The sequence below is a fragment of the Hemicordylus capensis genome, chromosome 4, assembly GCF_027244095.1.
Source record: "Hemicordylus capensis ecotype Gifberg chromosome 4, rHemCap1.1.pri, whole genome shotgun sequence".
NCBI lineage: Eukaryota > Metazoa > Chordata > Lepidosauria > Squamata > Cordylidae > Hemicordylus > Hemicordylus capensis.
The window spans coordinates 147,978,995-147,997,123 of NC_069660.1; the positions used below are offsets into that span (position 1 = coordinate 147,978,995).

At 44.4% G+C, this 18,129-nt stretch overlaps 1 long non-coding RNA gene across 1 annotated transcript in view; it reads left to right on the forward strand.

The window, feature by feature from the left end:
• LOC128324005 (uncharacterized) overlaps nucleotides 1–18,129 on the forward strand; it is a 69,968-nt gene that overhangs the window by 42,984 nt on the left and 8,855 nt on the right. Inside the window, exons 4-5 of the long non-coding RNA XR_008306566.1 lie at nucleotides 5,013–5,087; nucleotides 6,148–6,251. This is a non-coding gene — a long non-coding RNA (uncharacterized LOC128324005). The remainder of the gene's footprint in view (nucleotides 1–5,012; nucleotides 5,088–6,147; nucleotides 6,252–18,129) is intronic.

Sequence of the window (18,129 nt, forward strand, 5' to 3'; positions counted from 1 at the left end):
GCGGCAGACTTCAGCTTGGAAGCACCTCAGGCACTAGGAGCTCCAGCAGCAGCAAGGAAGCCCGCAGGAGGCGGCGGCGGCGGCGAGCAAGAGGCAGCAGCTGCTGCTGCTGCTGCTGCCTCAAAGCCCAGCCAGCCCGAGACCGAGAGCAGGACGCTGCGCCTCCCGCGCAAGCCGCAAGCTCTGGCCCCGCAGCGAGCGAGAGCCAGCGCCCACGAGAGGAGCGGCAGGATGCGGTGGCGGCAGTAGCTCCAGGGTTGAAGAGCCGCTTTGGGTAAGTAGCATGACAGAAGCAGCAGCTCGGGGGTGACGGAATTCGTATCGGGGGCGGGGGGCATCATTATCGGGCCACAGGCGCCCCCCTCCCTCCCTCCCGCGCGCCTCCCTCGCAAGTGTGGTTTGCCCAAGAATCTAAAATTTCCCAAGTTTGCCCAAGAATCTAAAGATTCTAAATGGCAGTTTGATTCAGCTCCAGTATTGATTTCTACAGAGGATGTTGCTGCTCAAATATGATACGTGTTCCTGCGGCAGTAAAATTATTTCTGGCAAAATCCCGCTCTCGACTCCTCTACGGAGCACAACTTTGTTTGTATAGCAACTCCCTGCACTAGAGGCATGGTGCAAACATTTATCAGAAACATTTTTCAAGTTCCTCAATGCATATCCAATGTAGTTCCCCATGTAGAAGCAGCCAACCCTAAGGCTGAATCCAGGATATGGTTGAATGTCTATGATTAAGCCTAAAGTTTAGGCCCTAAAAAACTATCATCCTACTGGTCTGGCTCCCCTGATATTGGCAGACAATACTCTCTTCTGAAAAGAGCAGTTCAACAGAAATTAAATTTATATGGCTTCAGCCCGGAACCTTTATTAAGAATGGGATATGCTCGAGCTAAAGCAGCTCTTAAACAGCACATTTTTTATATGGACGCACAAATAAAAAAATCTTTGATCCCCAAGAGTGTTTTCCTAACCCTAATCCAATAATTTAATCTTAATCCTGCTAGATACTACTATCTCAAATCACAATTTTCAAATAGCGTAGGATGTTTAACATTTATTGTTTAACAAATTTTATTTTATGATATTATTTTAATTACAATGTTAGATGTTATATCTGTTAGATATTTAAAATAAAATTAAACTTGAAACCCCTTTACTAACTGCTGGTCCGGGAAACTGCACACAAAGAATGTAGCGGTCCTTGACACTCTGCACAAATGATTTAGCGGTCCTTGAGTCCAAAAAGGTTGATAAACACTACACTACACAATCCCTCACTCTGGGCAACCCCAGTGCCTTGCAAGCAGAATTATGGGGCTGCTGAAACCTCCATTATCCCCCATGGGAGAAATCTTAAAGACACGTAAACTTCAATAATTCACAAAAGATCAGCCCTTTGCCCAATTCCTTTGAAATAATTCTGGAAGTTTCCTTGCCCCCATTGGGCACTACCACCCACCACACTCTGCTCTGGGTCATCCCTTTCCCCTTGATTTGAAGTGATACATTTGATGGAATCCCCATTATTCCCTATGGGAAAATTCTTAAAGATGTGTAAACTTTAAAAAAAAATCACAAAAAAATCAGCCTTTTGCCTAATTCCTTTGAAATTTGGGTGGTAGCTTCCACCCATTGGACACTACCACCACCACCCGCTCTTTTTGCCCTGGGACCCTTTTTAAAAATCCAAATCAATTCGGATTTGGAAAATTTGGCTACAAAACAAAACAGGGCTGATTGGGATTCAGAAAATTTGGGTACAAAACAAAACAGGGATGTTTCAATTCGGATACAAATCGAAACAAGAAAATTCCAAAATGCACACCCCTACAACACAGTCCAAAAGTGTATATAGTATGTATGTGTATATATTCATCGGATGATTATCAAAGTGACAGCATGCTATTTTTGCAAACGCAGTGTTATACAATCTAAATAGGTTCTTGAAAAGTAATTACTCTGTCAGTTTGTCCCTCCCAACACCTAAATATGTTTTGCGGAGCTATTTCTTTCTCCCTTCCCCCCCACTTCCTGCTTTCAAGAGCTGCAGCTTCAAAGTTTAATTAACCAAGTCAGAAAAATTCATTTCATCCTGAATGCATGCTACCAAAACCACACTAAAGTCAGGAGTCATAGAGACATAGTAGTATTAAAGATTAAATATTCTGTGACTACCTCTGTTACACTATTTTCCCCCTTGATTAAAGTAAAATGTAAAGATCTGTATGTGATCAAAGGGTGCTGTCCTATGTTTTATGCAATATGTCTTTCTTTGACTAGAACAAAAAAATGAGATCTAAGAACACTTTATACTGTTTTTATAAGATTACTTACAGTATGTGTCAGATTTCAATTTTTTGATGTCGCATACAAAGGGTTTTTTGCCTTCTCAGTGCTGCCTTACCTCATTGTTAGTGCATTTAGATAATATAATTAATGTTTTCAAAGCAAACTCCAGCAATAATTCTTATGACCATTTAACGTTCCAGTGATAAGTTGTCTATTTTAAAGGGAGGATTAACATGATTTTTATTTGAGGCCAATCCAAAGAACCCCTGTTGCTATCTTTTGATTGTTCACATAGCTTACATAAGAGAGATATTGAAACATTTACCTCTTCAGAGTGAGAATTGCTGCAGAGAAAACATCAAAGGACCTCTGCACACATGGTGCCCTTAGTCATGTGTCAATTATTTCTTTGGATTAAAGGTAAAGTGTGTCGTCAAGTTGGTGCCGACTCCTGGCGACCACAGAGCCCTGTAGTTGTCTTTGATAGAATACAGGAGGGGTTTACCATTGCCATCTCCCATGCAGTATGAGATGATGCCTTTCAGCATTTTCCTATATCACTGCTGCCCAATATAGGTGTTTCCCATAGTCTGGGAAACATACCAGCAGGGATTCAAACGGTGGATTAGGGCTGCTTTAATTAATAGATAGATGAAATCATGTTTTCGTTGATGAATCCACATTGGTGAATTACTGATAAGCATAGGCCTGGTTCAGACGCAACAGGAAACCAAAGGTCACTTCACCTCCAATTTCCTAACTCGAACGTCCAAATTCGGGGAAATGGATTTTGTGCAGAAAAGCGGTCCGTGGTTTCCCTTGCCAAACTCCACTCTGAACTTTCAGTCAGAGTAGAGTTTTGCTGCCACAAACTCCATCTCTGCATTACATTCAAATGCTGGCACTGCATTTTGAGCCCCATGGAACCAGAGTTGAGGGAGGAAGCTCCTCCCTCACTCTGGCCCAATTGGCGGTGTGGGCTGTCTTTCAGGAAAGAAGGAAGCCTGCACAGCCAGCTTCCCCGCCTCTCTGCAGTCTCACTTACTGCAGAGAGGCCGCTCTCCTGCATGTCCAAACGTGTATGGGAGAGCAGGGGGAGGGGTATGCAGAACTGTGGGTCCATTGGACCCATGGTTTCATTTTATTTATTTATTTATTCATTCATTCATTATTTGCATTTCTCGCCTGCCCTATACCCAAAGGTCTCAGAGTGGGTTACAATGAAACCAATATAAAACATAATTAAAATACATCATAAAATCAAAATACAGTAAATAATAATAATAATAATAATAATAATAATAATAATAATAATAATAATAATAATACAGTGCCTAAGAGGGGAAGAAGCACTACATCTCTAGTAAAAGGCCAGAATAAAGAGATGTCTGAACCAGGCCATACACTTGTCTATTCTGAGAACCTGTTTTGAGTCCGGTGTGTTCTAGTAATAGGGAATGAATATCTCAAGGACTGCCTGCCCCCAAAGGTTTCTGCTGGCTTGACAAGAGCACCAGAGGGGGCTCTGGTCCTTGTGCTAATTCTGAGGGAAGCTCAATTGTCATTGTTGTTGAGCTCAGGACAGGGCCTTCTCATTCATTGCCCTCAGATTTTGGAATGTTTTCTTTTATAACTGCTTTCCTTGTAAACATGAAGAAATCGTATGCTGGTTTAACTAAAAATTTGTTCAGAAGCAGCTCCATTTTCCTTCTTCTTCTTTCCCTCCCTTTTTCCCCCTTCTGACTACACCCCCCACACTTTCTACAGGATCCCCACTGGGACAAATGTCCAAACAACAAAACACCAAGGATTACTAGATAGAAGTAGAGTTGCTCTTGTGGTAGCAAGCATGAATTGTCCCCTTTGCTAAGCAGGGTACCCTGGTTTGTATTTGAATGAGATACTACATGTGAGCACTGTAAGATACAGTATTCCCTTTAGTGGATGGGGCCACTCTGGAAAGAACAAGACGTTTCCAAGTTCCCTCCCTGGCCTCTCCAAGATTGGGGCTGGGAGAGTCTCCTGACTGAAATCTTGGACAAGTGCTACTAGTCTGTGTAGACAATACTAAGCTAGATGGACCAAAGGTCTGATTTGGCATATGGCAGCTTCCTATGTTCCTAACACTTTCCCAATGGATATCTGCTCCTCAATCTCCTTCATTGCCTTTAAGAGGCAGATAAAGACCTGGGAGTTCTCCACACAGGCTTTAGCACTGGTTTTCTGCGAGGCTTTACTGGGAACTCAAAGCAATCTCAAAAACCTGACCCAAAAAGTTGGTTTTTTTTACCCTGGATGACTGTACTCTAACACACACTGAAAAACCAGAATTGTGTGTGAAGTGCTCCCCGATAGCTCACAGGGACTTTGGGGTAAATCTACCTGCTATGTGAATGCACACCCTCCATTCTGGAGGAGATGCAAGCTAAAGGGCTTTAAAGGCCCTGGGTGAAAAACTTGCTGGCATTTTACTCAAACTTTTGTATTTTATGGGGTGCTGTTTTCATTTTTGTTTCTTTTTTCTTATTGGTGTTATTTCTATGTCCTGTGGTTTTTATTGTTTTATTGGTTGTTTTTAATTTTTATAGATTTCCTTATTTTTAATATGCTATGAAGCACTTTGGAATTTTGTAATGAAAAGTAGCATATAAATTTATCGATAACCATAAACACAAATTGGGAATGAACAAGAAAATAATAAATCTGGCCTTTCCTTCTAGGTGGCAGCTTTTGTTTGCTGAAATGGGCTCACATTTTCTTCAATGTCTCAAAAAGGCACCTGCATAGAGATACTGGTAATCTACAAAAATTATTTCAACTTAATTCATTTTACCCGAGAGCAGGTTTGTGGGGAGAGCGGGCTTAGCCCGCGTTCCCCGCAGATGATCATTCAGGCAGCTCTGGGCAGTCAAATTGGCCGCCCACACAATTGCCAGCTCCATCACGGAGCCAGCGGGGGCTGCAGGAATCGGGAGCCACGCATCCCCGGAAGGTCCAGTATGCCTTGCGCAAGCACATGGGGCATCTTGGAGATACCCCTAGGGCTGGGAGGCTTGTTTCAGCCTCCCAGCAGGGGTCTCCTCATGTGTTGCTGCGGCGCAGAAACACACAATCAAATAGACGGGGTTAGCAGAATGCTCACTCTGCTAACCTTGTCTAAGGGGAGGGGGAATTAGGAGGGTTTGCTGCCGGGAGCTGCACAGCTCCCCTGGCAGCACATGGTCCTCCAAATGCGGGCTAAGCTCCCCTTAGCCTGCTTTTGGTGGATTGTGAGAATCTCCTCATTAACTACTTTCAAAGCAAGTCATTATTTAACGAAAAAATGTTTCATCATTTGACTGCTCTACTTTGAATCATATTCCAAGAGAAGACAATTTTGTTACAGCATACCAGAAGATGTTGCCAACCGCAATCAGAGTTCAGATTTCAAGAGCATAAAGATGCATTGTAAAGTGATTGAGAGAAAGTTATTCTCTTTTTCGTCTGGAAAAATGTACTCAATGCAGGGCTTAAATGCAGGTACTACAGGCATTTTCAGTGTTCCTGGGAACCCTGAGGATTTTTAGAAGGTGTTAATCAGTTCATGAAAATGGCACAGGGTGAGGTGTGTTAAATTCCGCCCTACAGCACTTTTGTTCCAATGGGAATCACTGCCTGCAGCTATAATTTGCCAGTTGGCCTATCAGATCACAGGTCTTGTTTGGTTTGGCCCTCAGCCTCCATGGAGCAAGAGCAAGGCTGAGATAGCACTGTGGAAATATGCCTTCTTAGAACTGAGAGGACAATGAGATGGCATTGTAGAAAATGCCCGATGGCTCTGCATTGCAAGGTTTCCATTGCAAGTTTCCTCTATAGCATGCAAGGATTCAATTGCAAGAAAACATGGGTTCCTTAGCCAACAAATCAAGCTGGAAAGTATTCCCCCAGGACACGAAGACTGAAAAGCAACGGCTATGAAGGTAAATAACCTATTGCAAAATGTAAATAAAGTACATCCTCAGACATTTCCCTGGTGGAATGTACAGCATTTCCCTATTTATGCATCTCTCCCTATCTGATACTAACCCTTTCCTTCACTCAATGCTCTTGTCCTCTTGCATTTGTCATTTTTCATTCTGCTATTCACTAGATATAGTGAATCTGCTGATTAAACTGCTGGAACAGATTTTCTATTTCAGTCTCGGAGTTAGCAAGGCATCTCCTGCAGAATTGTTTAGAGTATACATCTTTTTTAAGAGCAGCCATACATATAACCTTATTGACCAGTTATTTGTGTGCATGTTTTTGTTTATGGGAGTACAACCCATCACAAAGCGTTGGACTAAGTTACAACATCTAGTAAAGTATCATCAGAACCTCCACAGTGAGGGAGAAGGAACTGGCAAGGGAGTACATAATCCTATGCTGCTTCCAACAAATTGAAGCAAAACAGTCAGCAGGCCCAATTTCATTTCCATGGTGTCAGAGGAACCCCTTACCTTTTGTAATGGCCCCCATTGCTACTGTTTTTAGAAGGCCACAGGAGGGCCCATGATTTGGCTAAAACTAGGGGGAACCCATGGGTAGGTCTCATGGATTTCCTGAAGAAATTTCTCCTCCTTTTCCCCTCATGGCTCAAACACTGGACAAACTAGCTTCATAAACTTTGTATTCGTATGTCTGCAGATATGCCCATGAGCTGTATGCTCTGAGCAGACAGATTTGATGAAAGCAGAAATGTTGGGGAAATGGCTGTTTGCTGAATGTAGGGCCCTGTATTTTTTGGGCCCTGTATTATTTTTATCTAACTGAACATCACAACAGAGGGGAAAACACAACAGAGTCAGCAAGTGCCTCAAAATGGTAACCACACACTGGAAACTGATCAAAAATAGGATCTAGACAATATTTTCAGGATTGTTGGGATTAATAGGTGCCTTTGGTTGTTTCTTACATCTTTTAAAGAATTATAATCTTGTGAATTCTAGATAAGTAACCAACAGTGCAAAAGCAAATGAAATACTATTTTTGAAGTTGTCGTGGGTGGAAGAATTTGAAGCAGGGACAAACTAACTTCACGCAAAGTTAAAAGGAGAACATATCATAATCACACATAAAGAGATTTCTGCACAACTAGAATGACACCTAGTGGTTTTCTTAGAAATTTCCACTTATGGCCTCCTGGAATATTATAGCAATAATCATCTTGTTAAAAACAGGAATGTGGAACTGTACAAATCCTGTGTGTACTATGCCACTAATGCTGTTTTACAGGCATGCTTATGAACTTCCATGGAGATAGAAACTTTAGCAGTCAATTTCCACCTAAGCAGTCTTTCACAAACAGTTGATTCCTCCAAGTAGTTCATGGTTATGTGTGTGGCTCTTCCCCTACACACGCACACACTTCTGTCTCCACAACAACCCTGTGAGGCAGGTTAGATTGAGAGAAAATGACTGAATCAAGGTTACCTAGTGGATTTCATGGCTTTAATGGAAAAAAAATTGGGGATTTATACCTGGGTCTCCCCATCTTAATGTAACATAGATCCAATAGTGTCTGTGTCTGTGTGTGAATCAAGCAAGGATAACTGTTCATGTTTTCGATGTACACTGTTAGATTTTTAAGGGGCCACAAAACTCTTTGTTTTAAATTTAAAAGATGCTGTTAAACAAGAATACTGGAATGACAATTAAATAGAAATATTTTACAAATACAAAATAATGCCAACACACTGAATAAAAGACACAACAGAAAAAATAGAACAGTCCATAATGTAATGTTTTTAGACATGATTGCCAAGCATTATAGCAGTAGGGATTACCAGCCTAGGCAAAGTCTAGATGCCAAGAATGGCCACTATCAGTTTATCAATACTACCACCACTTTTCCACCGAGTAACAGAAGAGTATGGCACAAGAGAAAGGAACTAGGTAGTGGCACCGCTACCCTTTACATTCCATCCTACAGATCACATATAGAAGTCAGAAACAGAAGCAGAACTGAGCATCATGCTTGACCAGCAGCAATGAGAATTAGGACAAGTAGCACAGAGAAGGATAGTGTGTGTCCCATATGATGTACAGTATGCCCAACTACACAAACAGCAAAGTCACATGGAACAGCTCTTGCTGGACTGTACCACTTCAGATGGCAAGGAGAGGGAATGTATATTGAGTGCAGCACAATCTAGAACGCTTCTTCCCAACACAGACAACCGCTGTGATCAAGAGAAGGCTAGGTTCATTGGCATGCTAGTTTCCTATGGCCATGAATGTTTTATATAGGGAAATCATTCAACATATATTGTTCAACATACAGTATGAAGTGTGACAGTCCAGCAAAAGCTGAACCACAGGGTTATTTTTATTAAGCTGCCACTGCAAAAGCTAGTGAAATAAAGCATATAAGGAGAGAGAGACTTCCTGGATATAGAAAAATGTCATGTCAAGGAGATGGCAAGGTTGAACTCTTCTTCATGACAGGCAGGGCACACACAAAACCAAGTCCAAATATATAATTCTGCTGATTATATAAACTGTTTTTAATTCATTTTTAAAATATTGCACTACCAAAGAGTACCCAAAGCAACGCACAACAGAAATATAAAATACAACTCAAGCTCTTTGTAACCAACAAGGTCAGGTCCCACCCCCACCCCCTCAAATGTGAAATTTTCCCAAGCTGAGCTATTCAGAATCCCATACAGCCTCTCTATATACCTGTGCAATTATTTTTTTAGTGGAAGCTATTTTTCCCCCATTTTCTTCACAGCATCACCAAAGGGTCTGAGGTGAAAAACCTTTTGCCAAAATCTAGGCAGTTCATTTTGCTATTGATTTGCACTCTGTGTCCATTTCGCCACATTCAGAACATGAGCATTTGAAGCTTAAGAAGGAAATATGGTACAGGTGGATCTCACCATACGTAATACTGCTATTCACGGTTCTGCATATCCATGCTCCTAAAATAGGCAACCAACCTTGGCATACATGGAACACAAAGGGTTAAGTTCCATGTATCCACATTGTTGGGGTGGCCAGAAATGAGCTCTGAGGTCATTTCTGGCAGCCATTCTGGGAGCAGAGCCGATTTGAGGCTCATTGTTAAAAAAAACCCCTAAAACAAAAAACGTATCCCCCCATGATTTTTCATGGAGAAATGACCTATTTTGGATTGGGGGGTGGGATTCCTGGAAGGCTGGAGACCCATGGAGCGCAGTAGGGCACTTCGTTTTGCTATATTTTCCTGGAGTTAGCAATTTTTGCCAATTTTTCCAGCCTCCAGGAACCTACCCCCCCTCCTTCCCATTGCCACAATGCCCTGCTCTCTGCAGTTCCAATATCCACAATTCCAGCTGAGAACTGAACCCCCGCAGATAACGGGGTTGGCCTGTATTGTATGTTTTTTCCTAATTCCAAACATCCACAGTCATTGTTCTTTTGACATTTGTCATGGAAAATACCACCCATGGATGTGACTAAACACATACTCACGTATTTTATAAAGATGAGAAAAAACTCATTAAAATTTCTACAAGGATTTTACTGTGGGGAACAAACTAGAAATGGCTTTCACAAACAAAAATCAACTATGCCAGCAAGTTAGACTCAGGAGACAAGCCTACTGTCATTTTGATATAATATACTTGCTTACCACAGATAGCTGGGAATAAACTAAACAAATGTGCTTGGACTCTGGAATGCTTGAGGACGGAGATAGCTAAAGAAACAGAAACAGGTCAATAACTATACTAAAGTCAAAGAAAGAAAAAGACCAAGGCTGTATTAATAGAAGGAGCCATGAATATTATCTAATTATTACTCCTTGGCCGGATCACTCAGGCCTAGAATACAATAAGGTCGTACACACGGCCATGAGAGGGGCAAGGAGGGAGAGGGGAGGCAGGGATGAACCTACCTTCCTCCAAGATGATCGACAATCTCCTCTTCAGCACACCATCACCCAAATGATCTGTGCTGCTCCAAGCAGTGGAGATCACTGGAGGCTGGGAAAATGAGTCCTGGCCTCCAGGAATGTTATAATGCACCCAGGGGCGTAACTATCATAGGGCAAGGGGAGACAGTTGTCTGGGGGCCCATTGCCTTGGCCCCCCTGAGGCAAGTCACATGACTGACTCCCCCAGCCACACACCCGCCCGGGCTTCCTTCAGTTGTATTCATCCTCCAAAACTGATGTGGGTGTGAAGACCTGGAGCTACCAGAACAGCATGTCTTTCTCTAGGACCATTAAATGATTTGCATCGTCCACAATTTACAAAACCTTTTAAAAAATAATTTAGGATGATGTTCTATTGTGGCACATAGGCTATATCTCTAGCTCTAGCTCTCTATCTAAACTATAAATAAATAAATTTTACTATGCTTTTTGTTACCACTATTCAGCCTCATTTAAGATTTCTTTACTTCATGAGCTGAGCTTCAGTGAGGGGGGCATTTTAAAATCTTGTCTCTGGGCCCCCTCCCACCTTGCTACTGAATGCACCATGTGAGCCACTCAATGCATTGGGGGATTCCCTCATTCCCTCTAGGCACCCAACTCTGTGTGTGCTCAGGTAAAGAGGTTAAAAGAGGTTTAACCAGGTTAAAGCCCAGGTTAAAAACTTGGGCTTGCAGGGCAGGCAGTGCTGGGATCAGCCGTGATCCTGGAGCTTCTCATGGGCAGCCAAACCCAAGCAGGGCTGCCCAAGCCTGGGTATGGCTGCTCGTGTGAACAGCCTAGTTTCCTGACTCTTCACATCTGGCTTTCCAATTGATACTCCCCCCCTCCCTAGAAAATAGAAGCTGAAGGGCACCCCAGTCCAGATTGGGACCCTGGCAAGGAGTAGGGTTAAAGCTTCCCTCCCCGTGTGTCATGGTCCCAATCCATGGCAGTTTGATCCAACGGCTAAGAAGCAAACAGATCTGCATTAAGCATATGCTGCGATTCCCTTAGAGAATCAAGCCATGCATAAAGGAACACAGAGGCCAGCTAGGACCCTTGTTCCCAATCATATGTCCATGAATGCAGTCCATTTACATTGTCCCATAACACCTGTTGAGCACCACTGAAAACTGAGCTTGCCCCTAGCTGCATAAAGCAACCTCTCAATCTGAATGATATCTTCTTCCTGGATCCCATTACTTGGTTACCCTAGAGTGTGGTTATGGCACAGTGCACATTTTTAAAGCTCCCTCCCACTCTCTAAGGTGTGGTTAAGAGATCAGGATCTGGCTATAGGCTTGTGTACTTGCTCCTTCTCTTCATGCTGTTGGAGCTAGGATCCTGGCAGCATTAGCTCTCAGCTGTGTCTCATAGTGACCACTGCATGGGTTTTAGGGACATGGTTAAAAGTGCTGGAGTCTAACCCTCTTTGTTCTTCCAGTGTTAGTCTCCATTTTTGTCTCTCCAGAGATGACTGTTGGTTTAGTCTCTCTCCCCTTTCAGCCTTAAGCTCACCTTTCCTATCCTTTTGTAACATCTAAACAAATCCTTCTTGTTCTTCAAACTTAAAAAACTGTCTCCAGACCTCTTGCTTGGCTTGCTTGGCTGAATTCTCCCCAACTGGCTTTGCTGTACTAATGGGAGTGGAACTGCCATGCTTCCCCTTTACACTCTACTTCATGAATTTTCCTACATCCCTTCTAAACAGCGATGATCCCAACATGAGCTGTGATGGAGTAGTAATCATTCACCCAAGCTAACCATGGATTGCACGGTTATAACCAGGGATTGCAAACCAGCTTCAGACACAGGATTCAAAACAGGCAGAAGCAAAAGGGAAGGGAAGGGTTTGCACCCTTGACTATAATTAATATGGACCATGGACCATGGTTAATATGGACCATGGTTAAGGACCAAAGAGAAGATTCCAGAAAAGTCTCTCTCTCGCTCAATGAGCCAGGTCTCACGATCAGTGAGTCTCAGGTTTTGCAGCTAAGAGAGGAGAGCGGGCCTTGCAGCTAAGCGGGGAGAGCGGGCTAAGGCCGCTGTCTCTGCAGACAATCACGGAGGGAGCCCTGGGTGGCTGGATCGGCGGCCTAAATGATTGCTGTCTCTGTGACGGAGCCAGTGGGGGCTGGGGGGAGCAGGGACCGATCGGCCCCCGGAAGCTCCAGTATGCCCTGCGCGAGTGCACAGGGCATGCCGGCGAGACCCCAGAGTCAGGAGGTGGCTTTTTGCCTCCCCTCCGGGGGTCTCCTCATGAGTAGGCACAGCGCGGAGCTGCGCCGTGACTACTCACGATCTTCAAAACCAGCACTCACTCCACAAACCTGGTTTTAGGGCAGGGGTGTTTAGGCGGGTTACCCGCCTAGGTACCACCGGGCTCGCAGCCGAGCCCAGTGGTTCACACGATGGGGTGAAATCGGGCTAGCCTCCACTAGCCCGATTTCGCCCCATCGTGTGAATAGCCTCCTCTCTCTCACTCTCGCTCTCAAATTTCATTAAGCCACAGCCTGGGGAGCATATCTTTTGTGAAAGCTATGCAATCGTGTTAAAAAAACCAACCCCAAACCAGACCTCAAGCAGGCTGCATTGCTCCCTCTATTTGCTAAAGACTCCCTCTATTTGGTTATAAGCCCTGCAAATAATAAGATTATCCGAGAGCTAACATGACATAATGGCTAAGAGACTGAGCTCTCAAGAAGGTCCCAGTTCAAATCTCATCTCTATCATGAGATGAGACACTTAGCAGTTTCTAAGACATTTGTAAATTGCCATCTTGTTTCAGTTTTACAACACTTTCTTCAGAAGGAGGGGCTCTGCGTGGGCTGGAGGAGGAGGAGGAGGAGGAGGAAGTGACAATGACAGCTCAGGCTCACATTGTCATCAAGATTCGCAGTCCCGGTGGCAGTGCTGCAGCATCAAAGGCTGCAAAGGAATTGGCTGTCTCACCCCATCCAAGACACACACCCTGCCACATCTGGAAGTGGGTGGTGAGAGTGGACAACTCATTCTCCATCATCAGTTTTTCTGCTGCAACTAACATACCACCAGCTTTGAAAGCAGCAGGAAAAAATAGGGTATTCCGCCTTGGTTCAGGAACGAAACCCTATTTATAACATTCTTTTTTAATGGGAAAATAGGTTCTGGGTTAAGATGCAGTTTTCAGGAACCAATTGTGCCCTAAGTCTGAGGACTTCCTGTATCATAATTATTACTTTAGTCCTTGCTCCCAATTTAATTCTAAACCTAAGCGTTCTGACCCACTCCATCCTTTATCAGAGATGATATGGCAAGAGGCCGGCTTTGTACAGGTCTTAATTCAAAGACTCACAGTTCCAATAATGGCCCAAACCTTAACAGGACAATTGAGTCTCCATAGCCCATGTCTGATAGAAACAATAGCCTAATTGTTTATAGCAGAAGTCCCTTTGTTTAGTGTGTTTCAAAACTGAAATGTTAAATTAAGTGATTAAAACATTTCTAATGAATAGATAGTGCATTACAGGGATGATTAATGTCCTTACTGCATTTCCCTTCTCTGCTACAGAAAATTCAGCTCAAACTGATGACCCAAGCAATTTATGTTTATTAAATCCAGAGGGGGTTTGCTTTCTCTCTCTCATCACATATTGGAATGAATGTGGGCCCATTAGTTATAATGGTACAATGAAGAATATTGAACCTGAGAACACTCCTTGCATATACCATTCGTCTTTCATCATTATAGAATTAAAATGTGACTCCAGTTTGACTTTCCCCCATTCCATTAAACCTCTATAGGCATCTTTTGCCATACATTTACTTAGAATCTGAACTATGTTTGCTTTGAATAGGATTTTTTTTTAAAATCATCTTAAACAGCAAATAATTTGGTTCTCACCCTCCCTCACCCAACAATAAGGTTGAGAATTGTAAAGTGAAGTATAGTCAGAGGCGTAGCTGGGGAAAACGGCGCCCAGGGCAAGCTCTGCCCCTGAAATTGCGCCCTCCCCCCCCCACATACCTGCGCCCTGGCCGGACTCCGGAGTGAGCATGGCGGTGGCAGGCGGCGGCAGATTGCGTGGCGGGCAGTGGCGGATCATCATTGTGTGCCCTTTGTGGCAGTGAGCGTGGCAGTGGCGGGCAGCGACGGATCGGGCAGCGGTGGTAGGCCGCAGCAGCGGGAGTGAGCGCAGCGGTGGCGGGCCGCGGCGGATCGCCAAGTGCAGCAGAGCGACGCTGAGGCCTGCTGTCTGGCCCGGCGTCGCTTCCCAACTGCACAGGCGAGCCTGCTCAGTTCAATGAACTGCGCAGGCGCACCTGTGCAGTTGGGAAGCGATGCCGGGCCAGACAGCAGGCCTCGGCGTCGCTCTGCTGCACTCGGCGATCCGCTGCTGCGCGCCACCGCCGCGCTCACTCCTGCCACCGCCACCCGCTGCCGCCGTGCGATCCGCCACAATCCCAGGGGCACACGACGAGCCGCCACCACCCGACGCCACCGTGCGATCCAGGGGGGGATTGGGGGGGTCGTGGCACTTTTTGGCACCCCCCACGTGACCCACCAAAGTGGCGCCCAGGGCACGTGCCCTGCCTGCTCTCCCTATCGTTATGCCCCTGAGTACAGCTAATTGGACAAGAACTCCCTTTGAATATCTATGCTAAACGAGTGGATGGTTGTGCTGGAGGCAGAAGATGTTTTACAACATCCAGATTAGAAGAGCCTTTAGAGCAGGCCTGCTCAATTTAGCCCCACACCAGCTGTTTTTGGACTACAACTCCCATAATCCCCAGCTACAGTGGCCAATAGCCAGGGGTTATGGGAACTGTAGGCCAACATCTGCAGGAGGGCCGAAGTTGAGCAGCCTTGCTTTAGAGGCTGGGATCAGGCATTGTGGGATCAAAGCAGACCACCAATCAGAAGCAGAACCACCAAGATAAATCCAAGGTTGTCCTAGATCAGCCAGTAAATTATAGATTGGTTGATAAGCCTTCTCTAGGAATGCATTTTTGCCTGGAGAGAAGCAAGGAAGAGGTGTTACTAATGGGAAATGAAGGGCATGGGTGGAATGCATCACTCCCCCAAATTTGCTCGGTCAGGAGAAGCTGCCTCATGTCTAAACCGGTTCTTCATACATCATTCAGTCACCAAAGTTGCTAATAAAAAGTGATTCTTGCCTCAAGGCAAGCTGTGATTCTTCCATATCCTTCAGTGTGAGGAAGATGGTCATGACAGCATCAGAGGATGGGATCCAAACTTACCATGGCTCGTCAGAAATTCCTTCCAGAAGGGAACCTTCTGCAAATAGAGAGGGGCATTTCACACACTCAAGAGGTCACTGCACAAGTGCAATTCTCCTTCCATTCACATTCTATTCCATTTTGGATCCAAACCATTCATGGAAAGAGCTTCCATGAGCACAACAGTAACTGTTTGGATGCAACCCATGGAAAATTAGTCCCATATTCAGAGTATGGAGGCCTGAGATCATTTGCTTGGTCTGGCTCAAGAGGCTGCTAACTACGGGAAGTTTGGCAGAAAGGTTTGGGTGTGCCTGTAGCAATAAAAGACGAATGTGATGTGTGTGGACTGGGTATTTTTGGCTTGATGTTTCCATGGGTCTAATAATGCATCTGCTTTCTGTGCACCTCTGCTACAGGTTTAGCCTATGTTTGTTATATACCAGTCTACAGCAGAGGACCTCAGGTCTTCCATCAGACTGCGTGCTCATGAGTTGAAAACTCATAGTATTTGAAAAGATAAATCTCCAGTTCACCCTCTGCCAATGGCTCTGCAAAGGCTACCTGAGCTAGGTTCCCATGCCTTAGGGATTGGATAATAGGATAACTGAAAACGCCCCACACTTATGATCCTTCAAGCAATCATCATAATACTTATGGATGGACAGATTTCCACTGGACATAGTTTGGAATGGTAGGTAGGGTTTTGTCCAGAAATTCTCCTTGAAGCACCTTGTGGATGCCACTTCTGCTGGGACAGAGACCAGAATAAAGCTTCTGAGTTTACTATGGATAATCATTATGTCGTCTACATCCACCCAGAGTATTCATCATTTACATCCCCTGCCAGCTCCTCATTTATTGGGTTATTCAGCAGAGGTTGTAAGTTTCCCTTGGCTTCCCTTTTAAAACCACTGTCTCATTTTTATGTTTCCGCTTAATGTTTGAACAGAATACAAAATAAATTCTGTCATACTTACAAGAAATGTAGATTTTCCTTTGCTGTTCTGCTTGACCAGTCACAGCTTGGGCTTCAGTTCTTAGGACTCACATTTTAATCGTGAATCTGTATTAAAACTAGAAACAGAAACTATCTGGAATATTCCAGGCAGAAACACAGTTACATCAACTATATATCTAGGAGTTTCATCTTTAACTTAAGAACAGTGCTTTATTTCTAGAAAAAGGGATGCCAGAGATCAAATCTGTCTGCTTAACTGGAATGCCCTTCTGCCTAAATCCAGATGTGTGGAGATTCTCTGTAGTTCTTTAGGGTCAAACTAGATGATGTGTCCATTATGTAATTAAGGCCTGCCTGCTTGATTTTTCTAACGTAAATAGAACATGTGAGGCTCAGTCTAGATCAGGACTATGGTAATGGAAGGGGGAATTGAACCCAGTGGCACTCTTACCCCTGGACTTTGGGGCCAAGGTCCAGGGCCTCCACACCTACTGGGGGCCCCCAAATCCTCTTTAGTCTGCCCTGTGTGGTGTGGTCGCTGCTGACCCGCACTGCGCCAGATGGCCAAGTGTGATTGTGACACCTGTGCTAGGTGCTTTAAAGACAGAGGGGGGAAAGAAATATATGGGAAAAGAAATATATGGGATAGGAATAATGCTTAACTTGCAGTGGTGGGGAGGGCTCCAGTAAGGGTTCCCCCCCAAAAAAATTACCTAGGTGCACCTCTGATTGACACACATCCCCAACCATGGTTTCAATCTGGATCAATCATCCCTCCCCACAGCTTCTATCTGCCCCAGGAGAAAAACTCCTACTGAGCAAATATCTCTGGCATCAATTAAGCCCTTCTTATGCATACATTTAAAAGAACAGATTAATACTAAATTTCTAGCTATGATCCAGAAAACTTTGGGGTTTCTTGGAAGCTGATCAGGTAGAATGAAGAGCTCGCCAATGGCAGACATACTTTCCCAAGATACAGGTAGCCCACCATGGCTAATTTCTCCCCACAATGCCTAGTAATTGAGGAGCATTGCATGTTCTGTAGGGCACATTCTCCATTTATTCAGGGCTGTAGGCACCTTGGTGTCTTTCACACAGGGCTTATAAAGTCCTTACCTCACATCTCCTCCGGAATGGAGGGTGTGCATTCACATTTTGGACAGATTTGCCCTGCGAGCTATCGGGGAGCACTTCACACACAATTTGGGTTTTTCACTGTGTGTTAGAGTGTAGCCTGTTTTATAGCCAGGGTAAAAAACAATCCACTTCTTGCGTCGGGTTTTTTTGGACAATTTCAAGTTCACAGTAAAGCCTCCCAGTAAACTTGTGGTAAAGCCTGCTGTGTGAAGAATGCCCTTGGCCAGCCCTCTGTGTGAACTGAGTATGCACTCTAGGACAGGAGTTAACAAATGTGGGTCCCCAGATTTTATTGGACTACAATCCCCAGCATCCCCAGCCACAACTGTATTTGTCCATTGTGGCTGGGGATGATAGGAGTGGTAGTCCAACAATATCTGGGGACCCACATTTGAGAACCTGCAATCCAAGACAGCCTTAATGTAAAAAAGGAGAGCCTCCTTGGCTTCAGGGCTGGCAGGCTAGAGTGGAGGCCAGCTGGTGGGCACAATATAAGTGCCTGAGTGGCACAAGTTGCTGGCTGAGAAGCAATGTTGGCCAATATTGATTTAGTACTGACTCTAAAATACAGAGATTTGTCAACAGAAAAAAG